Source organism: Diorhabda sublineata, chromosome 2 (genome assembly GCF_026230105.1).
Source record: "Diorhabda sublineata isolate icDioSubl1.1 chromosome 2, icDioSubl1.1, whole genome shotgun sequence".
Taxonomy (NCBI): Eukaryota; Metazoa; Arthropoda; class Insecta; order Coleoptera; family Chrysomelidae; genus Diorhabda; species Diorhabda sublineata.
In genome coordinates, this window is record NC_079475.1 from 12771479 (window position 1) to 12792436 (window position 20958).

Genomic DNA, 20958 nt, shown 5'->3' on the forward strand with positions numbered 1-20958 from the left:
CGTACAAAATTCCTAAAGAGATGCTAATAACCTCGATTTGTATTCCGAGATTAATCGAGTCAGCAAATGCTTGCTTTCAACAGACAAATCATCCACCTGTAGGGCAGTTTGCACTCTAGCTTGCAAGTACGCCATTTTGGCATCGTGGTTCTTGAAATAGAAATTCTTATAATAGCCAATAAGTGTTTTTCTGCTTAAAAATACGGCTTCTGAATTGGATCCTGCAACGAAATATTAACATTAAGGGCTTGCATACTTCCACTAACGCGCCATTAGATAAGGGTCGCGAAAGGTCGGATGAGAATATTATTTTATTGGTAAGTAAAAAGAGCATATTCACGTAGAAATACAACTTTAAGCCAAGATCTAACAGGATCATTCACTTTATCTCCATACATAGACAAATCATAAAAAAATAAATTGAAACATTGCAATATTTTATTTCAACCATAAAAATTACGCTAATATTTAGTTGAAAATAGTTTTTATAAAATAGTCGGAAAAACACAAAAAACAAATGAACAAAATAGCACGATTATCAAGTAATCGTTTTCTCATTAACAACAGAACGAAGTTTTGGTTGACGGCCCTCGTCGTGTTTATTCGTACGAGTTATAGATAGGGCCGCGTTTATAGAGAGAAGTCATTGAAGAATAGAAAAAACTAAGAGCAATTTCAATTAATTGAATTTTTCAATTTAGAGTTTTGTCCGACTTTTCTCGATTTTTCGCCTGTGTGGGTCGCCGAGATTAAAAGAAAGATTGAAACTCTTCTAGTGCAATATAGACGAGAAAAAAGTTACTAACAACAAATTGTAAGTCCGGGATGGGGGCCACAGAAAAAAAGAAGCCTTGCTGAGGATTAACTTATTCTAATTGTTTGGCTGACAAATCAACACCCCGGGAAACGTTTTCCAGCGTTGTATCAGTCCAATTGGAAATTAGCGACAGTCAAGTGGAAGCGCCATCCATTAACACCGGTGTGGGATAGTCAGAAAAAAGCTCCACGAGTAGCATGCCATCGACGAATTCTAATAAAAAGCCTAGCAAGAGGCAAGCTTACATGATGAAAGAGTGCTATAAGGGAATGAACAAAGATAGAGATGAACAATCTGTTTAGGGCGAAATCGTAACCATCAGATTAAAGAAGATAACAAACCCAAAGAGACTGGTTTAAAAAACAATATCGATAATTTATTATTTTAATATGAAATGGAAGAATATGAGGAAACAAGCACATTTGTAACACCAAAAACGAGAAACGCAGGAGAGCTTGGCAATGAAAATGAAAATGAGGAAGAGGACGACATAAACGAATATAATGACGAGTTCAGAGATTCACCGTTGACACAGTTTAGTTCGCTATGTGGTTTCAAAATTGACTAATCTTTATAGTTCAAATCAAATTTTGAATTGGGTGTGTAAATTACTATTTATCATTTCGGAAATCTATATTCATAACGCCGTAATAACAATTGTCTCTCCCACCATCCACGAGAACGATATTCATCCATTAAAATATAAGCTGCTGCAATGCAGGCCAGACGACAGCGGCGGTTCAAATCACCCATTCTTCGACAAAACCGAACTGACTAATGTTTCATGCCGAATTGCAATTGTTTGGTGAAAATGTTTGTCATACAATTGTTTGTTGAAATAAGAAATGTGTGTTGAAACTTGACAAACTTGTTTCCCCATTGTTTGTTCAATGGAGACGCACCTTAATGCCGCTTGCTGAAGCTCATTTAAATTTTGAGGAGATGAATTTCGACGACGAATGAGGCATGCTCGAAAGCATTCATATCTGGACTTCTTGGTGGCCAGTCCAGGGTATGAATTCCTACTTCGTTTAGGTAATTTAGAACATCTGCCGCAACGTGTGGTCTAGTATCATCATGCAACGAAAATCATTACCAATAAATGGCACAAACGGATTTTCAAGAATGTCAGTTATGTATCTTGCTGCGTTAAGGGCGGGTCAAGATAAAGACACTAATTCTGTACGGGCATCAATACAAATTCCTCCCCAAAACATGACAGACCCTCATTTGAACGGCTTCCTGGGAATGATACAAGACTGCGCAAATCTTTCTCCTCGCCGTCTTCGCATTTGATTATGTCCATCTGGACCTCTTAGACTGATTCTTGTCTCATCAATAAATAAAACTTGGCACAAATTTTCTAAATTCCAATCTAAATGTTGCCTTGCCAATCTTAGTCTAGTAACACTATGCTGCCTGGTTAGCAAAGGTGCCTGGAGAGCTCTTCTACTGTGTAGACTAGCATTCTGAAGGTGTCGCCTTATTGATCTATCAGAGATATTTACATTTGGGACTTCTCGTAAAGGGCAGTTGAGCTCGACATTTGTCATTGACCGATTTCTTAATGAATTTAATTGCAAAAACTAACTCGGCTATTCTTTCAGCTTCGCGTTCATTTAACTGCCAACATTTTTTGTTCAACCAGTATCGACTTTAACACACCTGGATTGACTTAAATTACTGCTGTACACAAGTTGGCACAACATTTAAGATACTTTAACTTTTTGTGATAAAAAAAAAGAAATCCAAAAGATTAACATTTTAGGTTTTTATATTGAAATAAAGGGTGGTGCGTTTATAGTTGTTAATATCATAGCTTATCTCAATGTTGTTAACTTCTTTATATCTATAGTCACATACTTTTTAGTGAGTCACAATGTGGCGCCTCATTGTTTTATAGCTTTCAGTCTGGAAACGTTCTCCGCCCTCTGAATGAATGGACTATAAAATTTTTTACGGGCAACTGTAATGTTAAGTTAAGAGGTGCTAACCTTGTACATATAGTCCCAGAGCTGGCTACAAAAAACAGGGTCGATAAGGTGCGCGCCATTTTAGCTTGTAAACTGGCGGCCCCAACTTAGTACATCACCAAACGCCACTTCTTAGTGTCAACACAGATCGGATATGAAAATGCCACCCGGTTTTCTCGAACGAAAAAATTGGCTGAAAAACCTCATAACGTGCACGCGTGAAACCTTTTGTAACGTGGGGTTCAAGCCTCAAATAAGAGCGGTAAGTTTTGCAAACCGGAAAACCCTCATAAGAAGTGATCGAAAGTTACGGAAAACTAATCTGAAAAACCTTTATCGACCCTGTTTTTTGTAGCCAGCTCCCCGTTTAATAGTGTAACTAGCGTCATGGATACTGTTTCTTTCCTATTTCCCTTTTATATCAAATAATAATTTCTTGGAAAAAATCTAATTTAAGAACTGGTAATTGAACTTAGAACATCCCAAGCACAATTGTCGATTAAATTCTGCGTTACAAAGAACAGAAATTTCGCCAAGAAATATAAAAAAAACATCAAATAATAATTAGAAAACAGTAGAAGACAAATGAACCATTATTCTATCGACCGGCTTGAATCGAGATTAAGTGTAAAAGAGAAATTATTGTCGTGAAACTTCTATGACTCTTATCGATTTATCCACGTGGGACATTCTACTGTAAGAATTTTCCAGCGCCAAGTTTTCTTAAATTGGATTACAATGTATTTGAATCAATTGAATCAATTGTTTTATTTTGGGTGATTTTAACTTAGGCCATTTTTACATTTCAAATCTGCAAGATTTTCGCGAGTTACATTTTTGGTTCCAGGTGTTAAACTCGCTTTTTGTGGCCAATTTCTTTTTGCCCAATACTAGATTCGCTTAGTTTCTTTCAACTGAACTTAAAAGCCGATCGGAACAGAAGCAAACACATCAAAGATATCAAAGTTTAGTAGAAAGAGTTGATTAAGGGTGACCTAACCTTAAAATTTCACAGAAGTTTTTTATCTGTCAGATAATTAAATTCTAAAAACTTTTTTATTCTTGTAGTTATATAAAACTTGTCATTTTCAAAAAAAATCGTTCTTCTAGTAAATGAATTGTGGAGGTTTTCTAATCGCGTCACTTCTCACAGAGAAATTTTCATGGTATTAATTGAGAACGTCCCCTGTTCAAATGAGTGTGCGAGATGAACTTATTTTAGATACTAATGATGATCAAAGACATATTAACGAGTTGTTTATCAAAATTACCTAAACATCGCATTATAAGACGTAATTTACTACATCCTTATCAGGACTAGAAAATGCAAGACTTGGTTTAGCAGGTGAATTTCTGTCGATTTATTTCACTTCAGGATATACAATCACTAGAAAATTAACTTGATACGAGAGTTGTTATTCAAGTTTTGAGTTAGACTAATAAAAACAAATATTTATAATTAAATATGGCTACATCATTTTTCAAAATATTCTCCATTGCATGCGTATGCGCCAATTGTCGAATCATTTTTTCCATTCCATTTTCAAAACATGTCATTTGAACGCATCAACCGCTTCTTCAGGTGTAGAAAAACGTTTCGATGTTTGGACTCTTCAAAAATGTTTTTGTTTGAACTGATTCGTGATTCATCTTCTATGATTGGTTTACCTTATTTGTTCGAACACTTCTGGCTGATGTACCGTTCAGATTTAACCGTTCTGGGTTACTCTAATGGAACGTCCAGTTTTTTTGGAAAAAACAGGCGACCATTTGCTTTGAAGAGATGTAATTATGCACTATCCAACGCGGAAAAATCTATTTGATAGCCAAATTTTCATGCAATATTAAATATATGCGAGTGGAACTAATACCCAAATATAACTCAATCTCACGATGTGTTACAAAACGATCTTGGAATGTCAGTTTACGCACAGCATCTATGTTTTCTGGTACAACCGATTCTAAGATACCTTCACAAAATTCACCTTCATAGATCAATGAGGAACATTGTATGTCATTTCATTCCTTTACCTGATTAAACAATGACTTAATTGTGCTAGAATTTTAGTTAATATTACACAATACATCAAGTTTTCCTTACCTCCTGGGTCATACAATTATATAATAAATAGTTTCGATGTAACTTTCCAAAAGGACAAACAGGTTATTAACTGTTAAACGTCTATCTTATTCACCATAATATCTTCATAATGTTACGAGCTCGTCCACGACATAGACTATGAATCCTATCCTGTTTGGTTATGATGAAAGAGTCGAAAGTTTAGCGAATGGGGTGGTCTTTGACAATGTTTCATTTCACATGTTTTCGTCACTGCGGCGATTTGTTTATATTGTTTTTTAGAACAAATTTCTAGAAAGGTCTTTTTATTTATTTGTTTGTTTACCTACTATCTAGAATTATTCTAGAAATTCCTTTTGGTATTTATGCATCGTTAGCAGCGATAAGTCAGTATATAATTTAATGTCATAGTGGACTCATCGAAATCTTACAAAGTAACCGGTGACTTTAAATAAATTATATAAATAATTAATAGTTAACTATTATAAACAGTGTGTATGTCTAATATAAGTATATAAATAAGTTAAGTAAGTAAGAGACAGTGTGTATAAATACCCCCAACCATTAAAAACAGTTTAAATAAACTAAAAGAAATAAGAAAAACTTCGCAATAAATACTACAAATTCCATACAATAAATTCAAATAAAAGAATAAAAAATGGCCGACAATTCGACACACTCCCGAGTCATAGTATGAATTAAATAGTAGATCATGGCTTATAAAACTAGATCTATTTATAGCAATAATACCGTACGAGAGCAGTTTCTTCAATGATCGTCTAATTGAGTAGACCGTTAAGATAAACAACTGTCATGTTTCCTTGAGAGTGATTTATATCAAAAGAAATTATATATATATATATGTATATACAGCGTATTTTGAAAACAGGTTTGGATTAGATTGATAGAAAAATGTAATATGACAGGAACCTGCGCAGTAATAAATACTAGAAGGGGTATCGTGATTTCAATCACTGAAAACAGGAGATACCCATACTTCAAAGTGGACTCAACTATACTAAAAGGTGGTGTTGATCAGTGGGGCTAATCTGTCAATCCGTACGAACAAGACATAGCTAATTTCCTTCACAAAGAAGATAAGACTCAAGCTCATGCCCATTAAGCTAGACGGGCAAGTAATCGAGTTAAAAACAGTGAAATATCTGGGACTCACACTAGACAATAAACTTCAATGGAACAAACATGAAAGGAATTGAGGTTATACCACAAAGATCTTACGGTGGATATACATGGCAATTGTAAGACCAATCATCACATATGAGGCAGTGGTTTGAGGTACTAGAACTAGTCTGATTACAACGAGGAATGATCTATCAAAGGTACAAAGACTGGCTTGCTTATGTGCAATTGGGGCCATAAAATCATGCCCAGCAGCTGCTCTAGAAGTGATTCTAAATATCCCACCTCTCCACATAGTTCTGGAAAGCGTGGCAGAGAAAATATCACTTAAAAGTCATCATGAAAACCCATTCATAAATAATGACCAACCCTGTGACATGCGTTAGGGCGTTACATTGAAAAAGTTTAGCTCACCTCAATAATAAACTGTAAAAGTGAGTAAACACCATACAATATAGATCAGACAGGAATAGAATAGGAGAATACGGGTCCAGAACCAAACACTCTGAAAGCCTGGGCGGTGTAGCAAGCATTTTTCAAGCAGAAATCTATGCAATTGATCTAGATCTAGAGAGGAACAATCGTAAATAGGAGATCGTCATTCTTTCCGATGATCAAGCAGCCATTAGAGCTCTAAACTCGTTTAGGAATAAAGTTACTCTGCAAGTGAATTCCGGGCCACACCGGAGTGAAGGAAAATGAAATAGATGATAAGCTCGTGGAGGCTTCACAGGACCTGAACCCTTTTGTGGTATGAGCTACAGCTGGAAAAAGCACTGGGAAAGAAGGTAGATAGGAACCAAATCAATTATTGAGTCAACTTACAAGGGCTGAGTCAGGCAAAGACTCTTCTGGGAAATTATAACCAGAGTAGATCTGCTGAATGTATCAACTTAAATAAAAACAATCTAAGAATACTAACAGGAGTTCTATACGGGAACTGTCGCCTCAACAAACATCTGATGACGCTAGACCTAGCAGATAATGTAGCGTGCAGATTTTTTTGCACAGAGGACGAAACATCTATCGACATTCTCTCGAAGTGTAAAACACTAAAGAACTCCAGAGCACTACACCTGGGTGCGTATGAAATAGAAGACGAAGATCTCTGGCAATTAAAGCCATCCAACATTCTAGACTTTTTAAAAGGAGACAAATAAAGGGGATAAGATAAATCCTTCTATCACTACCTGACGCTTGGTATTTTCAGAGGTTGCTTGCTACTCCAACCGATTCTGTCTTAGCTCAGCGCGAGAGTGTCAGAGACTCCTTGGGTGAAATATGGACATTTTCATGTATATTTCAGGAATGACGCTTATAAATAAAAACTTATCTTTTACAGAGCTGGAATTGTGGTGATTTTTGGACGTATCACAATCAAATATAACTTGATTATTTTAACAATGGGACGCCGCTGTGAACGGCAAAATCCTTTGTTATTACTTTTTTCATCTTACTTTGAGTAAGACTAGATCTACTTCAACTGTGCACACCTAGGAGTTCATGAAGAATTATTGGTGAAGTTGTCCATGCACCTCACAATAATCATTTAAACAAAATAATGACTTTTAGATAAAACGTACGTGATTGTCGAATTCGTGTCCCATACAATAAGCATAAAAGGAACGTCTTCACAGATGTTCAAATGTAAATAGACTACTTATGTGCTTCACGAAGCAGAATATTATCACTTTAAGCGTCCCTTTCGAACAAAATGAAATTATTTTAATAGGATGTGGAAATTAAACAAAGAGTCTTTAAAACCATTACGTCCGGTCACAATGCAATTATTTGTTTGTTAATTGAACAATATGTCATTAACACACAAAAGGTTATCAATAGATAATTAAATTCGAAAATTATTTGTTTATGAATTTTGTAGAAATCATATTCTTACGAAGATAATTCAGTATTGCTAATAGATGACATTTATTGTAAGTGACAATATTTGTTTTTTTTTGGATTTTATTTGAAGGATAATATTATTTCTATGAGATAAGCAAGGAACTCTATCAGTATAACTATCTAGGTGTATCTGTTCAGCAATATAAAGTTTTTCAAATTTGGTGCAATCATAATTAAGAAAATCAATTCTCAAGATGTAAAATTTCGATAATGAATCCATCAAAACAATTTCGATTCTATCTGTAAATGTGACCGGGTTCATCTTCTTTTTCTTATCCTCAATGGTAATGGTATTCTCTCCAGTGACTTTTGTAGAAATTTCATTAGTTTTGAATTGTCGCACATCCTAATCTTTACCGTAATTTACGACGGATCCATAATCCTGTTCCAATGCTACAAATTTCCAATTTTTGGAAAAATCCTCGGGCTCGACACCAATCCAAAATGTTGGTCGAAAATTCTTGACAGTCTCGAAAAATTGAAGTGGTCGGACAAGTATGGAATTAGAGTCATTTTCTCAATATTTTTGAGTAAATTTGCGACTGTAGCACTTCTTACAAACTGCTAACAGTAGGAATTCAAATTACTGGAAGAAGAAACTTTTTACATGTAATAATACAAAGCCGGAATTGTAATTTTTGTTCAATAGAAGTTCTAAAAAAAGGAGAAAGAACAAAATCACGTTTATTGTTCTTACAGTTGGTTATAACGATGTGAAAATAACTTCTGGTGTAGTAAAAGTTCATATTTCGGTTCTAATAGTTATATGGTTTTAATTGAGGTTCTACTAAAGTATTAGCCACTATATTACTAGCTTTGTTCGTGGGTCTGTTTAGAGTTTACAGAGTTCTTTCCAAATTGTCGTTAGCGAGTCGTTCAGTACTGAATTTTTAGTATAATTCGGTCATCAAATAGCAAAAATATCATCATTAAAAATTGTATAGAAAAGTTGTATTACAAGCGAAGACAATTTCAGGAAAAAATTAAATTCAAAGATGAATTTGTCGCTTCAAACTTTTATTTGTTTTCGTTTCCTTTTGTTTTTTTTGCGATAGTATAGATATAATTCAGTAAATTCATATTGGGAAATAACTTTTTAATTTCCTGAAAAATTCTAAAATTGTGACTTACCAAGCTTTTCCCCTGTGGTCTCCATAAATTACTAGCATCAGATTCATTACAATAATTGTTGTTTAAATCAATTACAAGTTTATTTAAAACTGGTGTTTACACGTTTTCAGCTCTTTTTACGTAATTTATGGTATTTCTCCCAATTTTCGGTGCTAATATTTGAACATTCTTTCATTGTCAGTTACACAATGGAGAAAGAGTTTTTAGTTGAGTACATATTAATTCTATTGGATTTAAAACACAGTCCGGAGGTACTGTGATGTGAAAAAACTTTTCAACTGTTTGGCGTCTATCTGTGCTAGGCCCTTTTAGAACGTTTAGCGAATTTGCAAATCGACTAGCGTATAGTTGATCTTGAAGCCACGTTTGCCACATACTTTATTGTTCACAAAACTTTTATCTAAGAATAATTTGACCTTTAATACTCTTCACAACTCATAACTAATTACTGTGAAATGTAATGCCTACTAGAAGTACCTACCTGATGATTATAGAAAAAATATGTCGAATTATGCATAATGCCCTATTCACGTTCATTATTTTCTCAGTATTATTCGATTTAAGAATTCCAAGGGATAAATTTTTTGTGTAATGTTGTTGTTTATCTATACTTAACTTTCAAATGATTCACTGATTCATAAATTATTGTAGAGCGGACCTGGACAAGTTGTTCACTATTCAGTGCGTAGTAGAGCGTCTCTTATCTCTTTTTGTAAAAATAAAAACACTGATTAGATTCGCCATTCATTCCACATCCTGGACGGATTGATAACAAACTGATTGGGAATCGATTCTAAATTGACCCGCGAGCAAAAATATTGTTTTAGTTTCATTTTTAATGTCTTTTGTGATTTATAATTCAACAAGGAAATGTTAATGCAATTATTTATCGGTGTTGAATAATTAAATGGAGATATTATATCCAACTAGTTCGCACCGCGTGTGTTCTTTGAATTAATTTGACTTTTAATGTCAAATCGTTTCAACACTACATCTACAATTACAGTTTAAATACGTCAGCAGAATGTTTTATGAAGCTGTGACGGATTTAGGAGGTTTTGATGCCACACGACGTCATTAATAAATTTTACTGTTTACATAGGTCGAAAATTGATATTTCATTGAATTTCTATTTTTTCCATTCGATTTATGAGGTATTTTTTTTTTATCAGACCATAATACTTCTCAAGCCTCAGCTATCTCATTCAATTTTAATTTACGATTAGATATAACCAATTTGTTGGATTTTTTGAAGTAATCACCTCAACTGGAACGTTCACCAAACAAATGTTTCTTTACGATAGAGCAGAGACCGTATAGAAATAATTTACCTGCAGTCTCTGAAGACGATAACTTCAAATTGCTTCCACATCCACCGTATAATCCAGATATGACCCCCCAGTGACTACTCATATTAAAAAAATGCTCGCCGGTAAGAAATTCACTTTAAATTCAGAAGTAAATGCTAAAACTGAAGACTATTTTGAGGCAAAAGACAAATTCTTCTACAATCAGCGCATCGAGAAGATGGAATAATTGTATTGGTCTTGAAGGTAATTAAATTGATGAATAAAATCGATTTTTGGCAAAAAAAATGTTTTTTCTTAGTTCATTGAGATAATAAAACTTGTTTACTACCACATTACTATATATAATCAAATTTAAATAAGTGGTTATTAATTATGTTCTATACAGTTATACAATTTCGCAAAATCCTCAAATATTAAAACGCGCTGATTCCAATATAAACTCGTTACCTATTATCCGCTTTAAATTAAGGTCAAAACTAATTATGCTTCACATTCTTCCTACACTAAAAACTGTCACTAAACATTAAAAAGTCAAGGACACACGCGGTTCATACCGTGTCGATGAGAAAAAAAAACAACAACGTGCACAATACTTGGCACCCGATATCCGCTGAAGGAGGCGTCCGTATAAACTCCAACAAACTCAATTCACTGCACCGTTAACACTGCGATTTGATGTTACGCCGTTACGTAAGCGTTGACGAGGACGCCCGAGGAGAAGAAGGTCGCGACGACGTCGACGCAAGGGGCAAAAGTGCTAATTTTTTTTGCAACCCTTGTAGTCGTTGAATAAGGACACGGTGTCGTTCTGAGAAGAAGTCCTATAATGGATAGACGTTTAGGGAAGGGTATTATAATACTAGAATTTTATGTTTAATCAGTGGTGGATTTACCAGCAGGTTGTAGCCTAGAGTGGTGGATTTAGAAGTAGAAAAAATTTCGCTTCACAAAATTGAAAAAAATATTCACACTAAAAAGAAGAGCTTTAAAATTTTTGCAGAAATAGAAGTAATGAGTTCTTGGCCTTATATAGTGAATAAATTGCGCGAAAATCTTCACGCAAGCGCCAGTCACAAGTCTCAACAAGTTTTATACAAAGTGTCAACTCGGTGTTTTGCTCCATTATATTATAGTAGAGCTCGAGCGACCACCTGGTCAAGTTGATTTGACTAAAGGAGGATTAAAGCAAATCGAAACCAAAATAGAGACTGTTTATGATGACCATAATTTTCACCAATTAAAAGATGGTCTGAGTTGTGTTGCTGAAGACGAGAATCATTAGAAGATGGTCCACGTGCGAAAGGTGACGGTGACGATGATGATGAAGGATCCTGCATGAGTATTTGATAAGATAAAGGACCAAGATAGTATAATATCATCAGTTTTAACAAGTGATTCCAAAAAAACCATTTTCTTTTCAATACTTTCATCCGTTTTGGACGTGGAAAGAAAACTCAAACGTGAATCATATTCAACATCTTCTCGACCATCTTAAAACGCCTAAACCACACCCTCACGTGCGCAAGGTGACGATGAGGATGACGATGAAGGATCCCGCATGAGTATTTGAATATGTTAAAGGACCAAGATAGTGTAATATCATCAGTTTTAACGGATGATTCCAGAAATACTATTTTCTTCTCAATATTTTCATGCATTTTTGACGTGGAAAGACAACCCCAACGTGAATTGTCTTAAACATCTTCTCGACCATCTTGAAACGCTTAAACCACACAAACATTCATTGCCATATACTTGTTTCAATCACGTTTCAGTTGCAGTTTTTGATGTAAAATTCCTTTTCTGTAGCAGCGCTTCATAGCCATACCTCTTATTATGGAGGAGCACAATCACGCTTTCCAGAACTATGTGGAGATGTGGGAGATATAGAATCACTTTTAGTGCAGCTGTTGGACAAGATTTCATGGCCCCAGTTGCCCCAGGCTCTGTATGATGCGTTTGACGTAATTCTAATAGAGCGAGTAGTTGATAAATCAATTGGTATCTTATATTTACACAGTTATAGTTGTTTTGCGGTTTTCGTAAAATAATAGTTTAAAATTCGTGTTTTAACATTTAGATTACAATAGATTTTGAAATGTCACGCTTCGTCGACCCCCTCTCATCCCCTTAATGTCTGACGTAATTTATGGATAGCCCCTAATATGGAATTTTGGAATTTTACCATTGTCAAATTCCATTAGATTTTGTATAATCGTTCCAAACATAAAAAGAGGACTTTTGAATCACACTGTATAATTGTAATTATAAGTAATATGGTTTATTTTTGGAAGCTATTAATTTAAATTTTTTCCCAAGTCAAGCGAGCAATGAGATTCATGGCATACACTTAATGAAATTTTTTCACCGCTTTGCTTAAATTTAAGTATGAAAAATGGGCCCATTCTAGGAGCATTACACCTGTTGGGTATTTATTTTGCGAGAAATGTTAAAAATTCAGACAATTTTAGATATGAGGGTTAGCTAGCAAGAGGGTATTATATAATTGACTTTCTATGAGTTGTTCAATGTTGAAAACAGTCTAAAAAAAGGATTCGATACCCTTACAAATAATATTTGTTGTTGCGTCTCGGCACTTTTGTATCTATTTAAAATAAACTTAAACATTAACTTTGTTTTATGTTCAGAAAAAGAGATTTAGCATACTTTCAAGACATCTGTGGACCACACATAGTGTTTTCATTAATATGGTCAGTGAGGTCAAGTAATAATAATTTTGATTTACTCTTTTAGTCCAGGAAAAATCGTGTTACTTTCTACTGGATTAATATACCAAAAAACAAATTAGTATACCAGTATACTAAAATATCTTTTACCGCGAGCCGAAGCTCGAGGATGGTCCTAGAAATACCTGGCCTGAACTAGAGATGGCGGTAGTTGCTTGAAAAATACCAGTGTTTTAGAAAGTACACAATCTATACAGCATATGTTTCAAGTTTGAAGACGCCACGTTGTTTAGTATTTGTTTGGTAGTCATTAGTAGTGAACGTTCTCAGTGAATTTGTATTCGACCAAATGAGGTGACAACTCTAGAAAGAAAATCCACAAAGCGTTCGACTGAAAGTGCGCGAGCTACCAGACATAGAAGGTATTTCAAAAAGTGCGGTACATCGCATATTAACTGAAAATTTGAACTTGACAAAGATGAGTGCCGCGTTCGCTCACAATAGAGCAATAACAGTGTCGTGAAGATGTTTTGGCAATGGTTTACAGAAATAAAGTTGAATTTTTAAGCTTTTCCATGCCCAAGGATGAAACGGGGGTCCATCATTTCACACCCGAAACAAAAGAACAATCAAAACAATGGACTGAAAAGGGAGAACCGGCTCCAAAGGATGCAAACACTGTTCCATTCCACAGACAAGGTCATGGCGTCGGTTTTTTGGCAAGCGCGTGAGATAATTTACATAGTCTATCTTGACAAAGGTAAAGGAAATATTATGCGCACTTCCAACATTTGAGCGAAGAAATCAAGCAAAAACAGCTGCATTTGATTAAGAAGAAAGTGCTGTTTCATCAAGATAATGCACCAACTAACACATCCGTTACTTCAAAAGTCTCGTGCCCTATTCGCCAGATCCAGCCCCCTCAGATTATTTTTTGTTCCCAAACTTGAAAAAATGACTCAGTGATCAAAGATTTTCCAACAATGATGAGGTGATGTCAGCATTTAATGTCTATTTTGAGGAGCTTGACGATTCTTATTATAAAAAGGGTATCGAACTTATTGAACATCGAAAATTTCCTTCTTTAAGTGATACTAAAACCAAGTAAAGTGTATTTGTCGGACAGGAGTGCCTTTATTTTCATTTTTGAGAATGGATAGACACACGAAGATTCGTTGAATGACCCGCACATTCATATGACCTGACACTGTGATTTCTTTCAGTGGAGCCTTCTCAAGGACCGCGTTTTTGCAAGAAGACCACTCCAGCTGAAGAAGAATTTGAAACTCTTCGCGTGAATGTATTGATCAAGATGGACACCAATGGACATCAAATTGATTTCGTAATTTCTTTTAATAAATTCATTTTGAACCTGCATTTTTTTCTTTTACTGACTTATGCTGACCTCTCTATTAGAGACATGTGAAACGGTCTAAGAAAATATTTTTTTAGAGCTGATAATAAAATTAGAATTTCATAAATACCAAAAAATATTAATTTTTTGTTGTCTAGTGTGATGACGAGCATTTACTTGAAAATTTTCCATCCGATTTCATTGAAATTATATGTTGCTAGCATATGAAAATTAGTAATAAAATTATTGTCCAAAAATAATTGATACTGAACGTATCTAATACTCACGATTTTGATGCAATAAACACTGGACTTACCTGAAAAAAGAAAATAATTATACAGAAACCAATATATGTTTAACAAGGAAACAAATTCGTTGGGATCAAAAAAATCATTTCCTTATAATTTCGGGTACACTGTCTTATCTGCCGGTTTAAAATAATAATCAAAACATGCTAATTTTGCATTTATAAGTAGCAAAAAGTTGAGATTTTCATAATTTTAAATGGACTCGAAACTTTAAACGCGTTTTCCTCAAAACTATGTTTTCAAATTTTCCTCCACCTTATCTCAAAAACATCTTGACCAAATGACTTGAAATTTATAGGGCACACTCAACACATGTAAATGAACTATGTCATGCGAAAATTTCCAAAATTTCGATTTTTTTAAAGCAAAAATAAAAAAAACGCAAAATTCGCAACGTTTATTTCAAATGTCTACCAAAAGTCCAATTTATTGTATATTCCTTTGATAATAGTCCATTCCGTGCATTTAGGTTTACAGATTAGAACGCCGTTCAGTTTTTTTTTTTTCAGATAAGCCAATCAGCCGGAATCGTGGAGTATTGCGAGCTCATTTTTCGAGGCGGGGGTGTTCAGAACGCTGTAACTCAAGTTCTACACAATATTTTAGCTTTTTAGCTTAAAATATATATTTATACTGTCGAAATATATGTTAATAAATGATAATAAACTTAAAGCTCCATCTATTTACAGGTCGTGGAAAAAAATCCTACAAAATCCCTAAAAAACTGGCCGTCACATGGGATGACCCCCTTAAACAAGTGCAGAGAGTAGGAAAAATTAGTTCATCCGATTTTACCAATAATTGGTTTGGTTGAGTTCCGGATTTAAGAATTACACCGAACGGCAGTTCCTTTTTATTATGAACACATATCGCATTTCATATAAAAATATTTTTTCCATAGTTATCGGCCAGTTAACATAATCTAACCTAACATTTCTAAAGCACCCAAAACTAAGAAAGTCAACTATTTATCATTTTCAAATCTTATATATTAAAAAACTTGATGATTTCCATTCCGAGTCCGTTCAGGCGTTCTACCCCACCGATTTGCTTAATTTTTTTTTTCAATGAAAGGTATTGATACACAGACCATTCTCAAGTTATACTCAAATGCGATTTCCCCCTGTACATTACTTATGGGAGTTTTCCACGTTCTATCCTCAATATCTCAGGTTCTATTCAAGATAAAGACTTCGTTTTGGTTTAAGAACACTCGCTGAAATACCTTCTTTATTTTGAGTTTTTGAACACTTAAATCGGTTGAGTTGGAGTGAAGCTAGGCGCGGACATTCAATGTGGAGTTATGGATTTTTGGCAATTTTTCTACATTCAAAGATCTATATCTCAGGTTCTAATATAGCTACAGAGTTCGTTCTTTTCTATTATAATGATTTCTGATACTTATTTAATGGATTCGATGCGAGCGAAGCCGCGGGTACCTTTATTAAAAAGCATAACATATTAAATTGAGACCAAAATATTCGATCAATTCTAAAAAATAAATAATACTTTTCAAAAATATCATAGGGGTGCATTAATTTTGCTGCCCACTGTATTTATAATATAGAATTTTATATCTTTATCATTCACAAACTATCTGTTACGCGAGATATCCCAAATTAGATCAAAAGTTGATATTTTTTTTATTTAAACTTCAACATATGACATGACAGACATACAAAAAAAATGTGAATATTTAAATTCTGAATAAACTGCAGCGGGATTCACCCCTGTACTAGATATTTGTGTAGTATTGATTACTGCACTTCTAAAGTAGGTTGACCCAATTCCCGAAGTTTCGTTGTCATATAAGTCTGATATCAAAAAAATGTGATGAACTAACACCTCTAAACTTTGAGCCTTGTTATTTAGATTTTCTCGTTTGGAAATGAGCGCTTTCTGTACAGGACGTTCATCGTTACGTTAATATTTTCAGCGCATTTTTTACAAAAAAATCGCTGTGGCAGCGATATTTTCTCAAAGAAAGCATGTAGCGTGTTCGGGTTGTTACTATTTAATTACTGTGTAGCTGCAGGTGTGGCGAAATTTGGTGCATTATTAGGAAATAGATAAATAAAATTAACCAAAATGTGATTTTGATGACAGTTAAAAACTTGACGTTTCGACTTGTTGCAGTCTTGCAAAACTTGCAAAATTATATTGATTAATAGATCAGCTACAACATGAATATCAAAATATAAATCTGTTTAAACCACAATATTTTTTTTCGGTTGTTATTTCACAAAAATGAGTAGGTAGGTGATCTATTAATCAATATAATTTGCAAGTTGTCAATGTCAAGTAGAAACACGTCGAAACGTCAAATTTTTCATGGAAATTTCCTTTTATAAATTAGGATTTCCATTGATATTGTGAACAATTTATTCTGATGAGTGAACATTTCTTTTGACAATCATTTGAACGGTTATCGTTAGTGGGTGTTTTTAGATATCAGGTAGTTAGCTATACAGAACCAAGATGGACGAATGTGACAGGCAAGTGTATAGTGCTGTCAAAATTTGTGAGAAGTTGTGCTCTTTTAGTTCGCTGGTCAAACGGGTACATCTTTTTCTATGGTCTTCTGTGTTGGAACTATTAAGTTTAAGTTGGTATCAATAAACTCGTTAAGAATTATGTTGGCCAAACTGCTCATGTCAAAAAAAATCAGTCCTGAGTAAAAAAAAACAAAAGATGTAAGTCCGTGTCAGTCATTTTTCAATAAATATTTAAAAGATTCGATAAAAATAAGAAGGAAACATTCTGAAATTAACATAAAATCGCCATATTCTTCAGTTAGAGTCGTATGCAACCTCTAACATCATGAGAGTATTTATGACTAGTGCTGACAACATTTTTCGTGAAAAGCACAGAATATTGACTTGACGCAACGTACAGATCACTTATAATTGCCACAAGGTGAGTTGTAGATGTTCTTGGCAATTCATATAGAAATATATATAACGAAATATAAATGCTTCATTGCTTAAAGCTGCAAAAATTCTAAAATAATATGTTTTGAGTAACTTAAATTTCAAAAACTCAATCGTTTTGAAAGTTCCAAAACAAGTCTTACCTACCTACCTTTATAGGTATTATCATATTTTATTCTACCCGATGGCAATCTATTAAAAATAACATGTTGAAAGGTTTTCTCTTTGTAAAGCACATCATTTTATCTTTTGATTTCCATGTAGACTAAACTGAAATCTAATTTAACCATAAAACGTTCCCATCTTAAACGTAGTTATTGTAAAAAGAGGGAACACGTGGCTTTACTTCAGCAAAGTTAAACGAGAAGAATTTTTTCCTCAAAGATGATTTTACGGTCGATACTTATTAAAAATCTTTAGAAAAATATACACAGACGACATACCCGCTATCGCAAATCACTGGAAAAAAAAACTGAACACGAAATTGACTAATGGCATTAGCTTCAAAATGATTAGAATTTTACTTGAAAATGGATACAAGTGATAAAGCCGTTCAAGCGGTCTCTCTATTGCGACAAGGCCAGAGTCAACGAGTCCAGAGTTTAGAGACGGGTAACTTTCATCAAAGACGCGGTTCCAGAAGAAAAACGTACACATCCGAGAGAGATAACCGATTCATTGTCAGCACATAGACGGTATTCAAGTCCAACAAGAGCTCAGAGACACGCGAGGAGTGGCGTGAGAATAAAAAGAGGACTCAAAACAGCTAACCTTGAGCCAGAAAGGCCAGCTACTGACCCTAATTAATCCCAGCCCACCGTCTACAATTAGCCAAAGAGCACGTTAGTTGGCCTGACGTATAATGGGGCTCTGTTCTTTTCTCAGAAGAAAGCAGAATTGCATGTTAGTAATAGAAGAGGACGAGGCTGTAGAAGACCTGGATAAAGATTCAATGGAGTATGTTCTATTAAAAATGGCGATGTAGAGAAGGGAAGGAAACGGCGAACCGATACATAGAAGAAATTTCAAATGGACATGCGTTTCCTACGCCATCGCGTAGCCTGGACTTAATCCTATCGAGCATTTATGGGATGAATAAAAAGGGTCTCACTGAAAAATGGGATAGCATCGAGTGAAGAAACTTGTTCGAACCATGAAGAGGAGGTAACACTAAATATTGTGGGTTAATTTCAAATAAATAATTATTTTGACGAATTTAATCTTGTATTTTATTTGCTGTTAATTATAACCCCTTTATATTTTTTTTTTGATATTTTTTCATTACTCAATGACTCAATAACAACGTGGATCATTATAAAGATATAACTAATGAAGCGACGGATTTTTCCTTTTGACCTCGAGCGTACGACTTAAATCGATTTTTTTACTCACGTGTATACGAGGTCTGATTATTAAATAACGAGGCTGGTTACGAAAAAGGGTTTTATTATAGAATTTATTCTACATTCGAATGCTCCTCTTCAATATATTCCCCTCCTCTCGTCATACACCTTTCCATACGTTTTTTCCATTGACCGAAGCAGTGCTGGAAGTCTTCTTTGGTTAGGGCCTTTAGGAGAACTGTCGTTTTTTTCTTCGCCGCTTCTATCGACTGAAATCGGGTCCTTTTCAAAGAAGATCTTTTTCTAACCTTTCAAGGAAATCTAAACAGACCCGTGGACGTAAGAGCTTTTGGTCAGGAGTCAGATTTTTTGGCACCAGCTTCGCACAAACTTTTATCATGTGCAATTCCTCGTGGAAAACTTTTCTAATCGTTTCTTTAATGACATTTACAGCCTCGGCAATCATCCGGATGATCATTCGGCCATCTGCACGTACAATTTGGTTGATTTTGGTTACTGTTAAAACAGTCACAGGGCGACCTGGGCGCTGGTCATCTTCAGAGCTCTCTCGACCTTCACTAAAGCTCTTACACCACTCAAAAACACGCGAACGAGATAGAGAATTGTCCCCATAGGTCTCTTGCAACAATTTATAGCACTCAGTTGGAGTTTTTTTCAATTTAACGATAAACGCACTACTCGTTTTTTACCCCACCCGTCTAGGGCACCCTGTAGGCGCGTAGTATCGTTATTTAATAGCCAGACCTCGTAGATAGAACAGATACAATGTTTAAGTTAAAAATCTCGAGCGACATTCATATAATAATCACCATATATCTTGTCTATTAGAAATTAACAGGGTATTTGACCCGCATGGTCGTATCCTGTTTTGAATTATGGTAGTTTCATAATAGACAGTATGTAATAGATAAAATAAATGTCAGTTTTATAACTTCCCATATAATAACACACTGATAAACTAAATTATGATAAAGAGATTTCTTCTGTTTGTTGACTGATTTTTGGTTTAGCAAAATTAGACACAATTGTCAATTTATGAGATCATTTTCTCCCGTAGTTTGTTTGTTAGAATTTTTCAAAGTGAACAACCTCGAGTTTATACGAATTTTAAAAATTGAGTGTTATGGTGACTCTTTTCTAGGCACCAATGTTGCGAAACGATCAATGATGGCCAAAAAAGACGGTTACACAAGAAAAAATAAAAATTACCTGAAAATATTGATGAAAAACCGCAAATTGAAAGATATCATATGAAAAGTGTACCGCGTGTCCTTACAATGGAATAAAACAAAAGTTCCCAAATTTTTTTTCCTCGTAAACAACTTTTATAATACTTATTATTAGCTCTAGTTGATACATTCACACAATATTATCAACTTCGTCAAAAAATCAGGTCTAGCAAGGATCGAATAACAAAACGGACTGGTAGAAATATGGAAGCCATACGGTTTCAAATAACATGCGTCTCTAGTTTCTCCGGAATTATGAGTAAGTTCATTACGAAGTAAATTAATATGAGAAAAAATCCTTTAATACCCTCTAAATGAGATTACTAAGAAATATTATATTTCGGTGGTTAATTATGACGGCTGATTCTTTTCCATCACCCCCCGTAACATGAGTAAAAATATCATTTCAATTTTTCAATAGTTTCGATTGATGATGTTCTAATTCTGTTTTACAAAGACCATATGCAACTTTATAATTTTTATCCAAATCATTGATGTGAAAAAATAAGAAAATGATCAACAATATTTCCATATTTCCAGAAATTTTAACAACCACCACAGACTTCACTGTTTTTATTCTTTTTAAACGTTACCAGTGTGTCCATGGTCCTTGTGTTTTCGCTGGTTCATGTCTAGCACAAACTACAAATCATCTATATTTAATTGGTTCATAACCATGTTATGGTTCTAACTAAATTGATATCTACTAGGGGTCTGAACGATGGTCTTT

The 20958-nt window shown here is 34.5% G+C and overlaps 1 protein-coding gene across 2 annotated transcripts in view; it reads right to left on the reverse strand.

Moving 5' to 3' along the window:
* LOC130453340 (colorectal mutant cancer protein) overlaps positions 1-20958 on the reverse strand; it is an 82756-nt gene that overhangs the window by 53484 nt on the left and 8314 nt on the right. Inside the window, exon 1 of one of the 2 annotated variants that reach the window (XM_056793018.1) lies at positions 10804-11025. The exons of the other annotated variant lie outside the window; for it this stretch is intronic. The gene's annotated coding sequence lies outside the window, so the exon portion shown is untranslated. Of the gene's footprint in view, positions 1-10803; positions 11026-20958 lie in introns of those variants that run through there. 2 annotated transcript variants of the gene reach the window in all.